At 42.7% G+C, this 2,548-nt stretch overlaps 1 non-coding gene across 1 annotated transcript; it reads right to left on the reverse strand.

Annotated features, from left to right (window-relative positions):
* Positions 1 to 257: 257 nt before the first annotated feature.
* trnac-aca (transfer RNA cysteine (anticodon ACA)) lies at positions 258 to 330 on the reverse strand. Its single transcript has one exon. It is a non-coding gene; the product is annotated as a tRNA-Cys (tRNA).
* Between the last annotated feature and the right edge of the window lie 2,218 nt (positions 331 to 2,548).

Raw genomic sequence — 2,548 nt, forward strand, 5'->3', positions numbered from 1 at the left:
TTAAAAAATGCTCACAGCCGAGAATTCCCGCGAGCAACGGTGATGCGATCAGCGGCTTTGTAAAGTGGAAAGGTGCCCATGACCAACGTGTGCGACTATTTGGCTTCCCTCCTGTGATGACGCTGAAACATTGGCTCTCATGTTATCGTGGACATTTAATGAAGGCATTCTCGTTTCTGCAGATTAGGAACTCATGCCTTTTCTTCGGCCGCAGAAAAAACAATTTTTAAATGCGTTATAAAAGTGCACACTGCCCTCGAGCTAGGTAGGAATCGAACCTACGGTCTCCTGATCTGTAGTCAGGCGCGTTATCCATTGCGCCACTGGCCCGTTCTGCAGAGTGACACTTAAGAGCCGTGATGTTAGCACGGAAATGATTAATAGCAGTGATGTTCACTAATTGAAAAAGCAATAAAGATAATCACTGTCACTGCTTCAGTCCAATCTTCATCACCTTTCAAAGCAGGTTTTTTTCCCAGAAGAAACATGTATGCCCTTTATTTCCGTCTCTAAAACATTTATAGCTAGGTAAGGGACAGAGATGTTCATGGGGTATACTTTCCCATCAATCACAGTCACGATTACACAGCCAAACGTCTCTCAACAATACCACATCCTTCTGGACCACAACAATGATTTTAAACAATCTCATTCATTTTCATCTCTATTCACACTAAAGATAGATGAACCAACAGTGACCTGATAAATTAAAAAAAGATAAAACTGAACCAGAAAAAGCGGCTGCTGACTTGGATCTGTTTCTGGGAAGAAGACTCAGACTCTTTGGCTTAATTCGCGACCCCAGATACCCTATGTTTGGGTCCAGAATTATATAATGACCAAACACGAAACCTCTAACTGGGCTCTAGCACCTGGCGCTTCCCTTTCCTTTAGCCCTCACTCGCCGACTATCGATTGGAGACGACAACATTTCGTTCCAATGATCACTCGCTACAAGCATGCTCACCAATCATGTTAATCCTATGCATGCTGCAGGACCCATCCCAATTGTTGACGTATAATGTCCACAGCGAGGAAGAGGCGGTCCTACCATGACAAAGCTGGAGGCATTGGTCCTCCAACCAATCAGAGAAACTCATGGGCGCACTGGAGGCTCTGATCAATCATAGAATGCTGTTGGGCTAAACTAATCTATCCAGAACTTCCACATCCCAACGCTCAATCAAACTTCGCTTGAAAAATTCTTCCAGTTCAAAACACATTTGTTAATGATGACTCTGTTCCCTTTCCCGCAGGTGAAAGTGAGGACTGCAGATGCTGGAGATCAGAGTCAGCTTAGTCAAACTAAGGAATGAAACGTAATGAACAGAATATCGAATACCCACAGAACTTAGCTATCTCAAGTAGACTTCATTATGCTTTTCAAAAAGCACAGCAGGTCACGCAGCATCCGAGGAGCATGAAAATCTAAGTCTCAGGCAAGCACCCTCCATCAGTAACATTTCACGCAGCCAATTTATGATCAATATTGCTACTATCCATTATATTCCTTCATTCCCAGATTTCAGGCACAGTGGTGTCATAGAACCTTTGTCTTTTCTTTTTCCAATCTACATTTATCTGATCGTTCTGGATTAACTTCATGAAGACTTATTCTTACCTCATCAAAAAAATCAGCAGACAGTTCACCACAATTTTCTATGAACAATTCGATTTTATCTTTCCTGAATGGAAAACATATACTTTCACGTGGCACCTCATTTTGTCTGGTATGACCGTTTGCTTTAAACGGTAATCCTGTCAGTACTGAATTAATTGACAAAACGTTTCTCATGGCAAACTGCAAGTGTGCATATCTTTTAAAGATGAGGAAATATGTCTGAATGAGTTGTAACTTGGACATGCTTACTGGTGACAGGAAGCGGTGGAAGGTATACATTCTTTTCCACTTTCACCAATATTCAATCCCACTGAACTCCACCACTTGCCAGCACAATGCAGGACATTTTCTGTCGTGATCCCAACAAGTGCCCAGACCATTCCATAAAATCACAGAAGTTGCGGCTTTACCACCTGGTAGGGCACCACCAAGTATTGCATGCAGCTCTGGTCACTGAATTTTGGAAAAATGTGAAATCTCTGGAAAGGTTTCAAAGGAGGTTTACTAGGATGGTGGCTGGTGTGGATCGAAGTTCTTTCGAGCAAAATATGAGGAGACTGACGTTGTTTTCGTCGGAGAGAAGAAGGTGGACAGGTGACTTAATCAAGATTTATATGATTATCAGAAGGTGAGATAGAGTGGGGAGTGAGAGCAGCTTTCCTCAGACGGCGAAGGCCAACACGAGCAGCTATAGCATTAAATTGAATGCCGATTGATTTAGGACAGATAACTGTGTTAATTTCTTTACCCAGAGAGTAGTACGAGTGTGGATCAGCCTGCCTGCAACAGTCGTAGACTCGCTGAATATAAGGGTATTTCAACGTGCATTGGACATATATATGGATAATAATGTAACGGTGAAGGTTAGATGGGCATCACATTTCTTTCACAGGTCAATGCAAGATCGAGGACCGAAGGGCCTGCACT

Source organism: Hemiscyllium ocellatum, chromosome 7 (genome assembly GCF_020745735.1).
Source record: "Hemiscyllium ocellatum isolate sHemOce1 chromosome 7, sHemOce1.pat.X.cur, whole genome shotgun sequence".
In the NCBI taxonomy this organism is placed as follows: Eukaryota; Metazoa; Chordata; class Chondrichthyes; order Orectolobiformes; family Hemiscylliidae; genus Hemiscyllium; species Hemiscyllium ocellatum.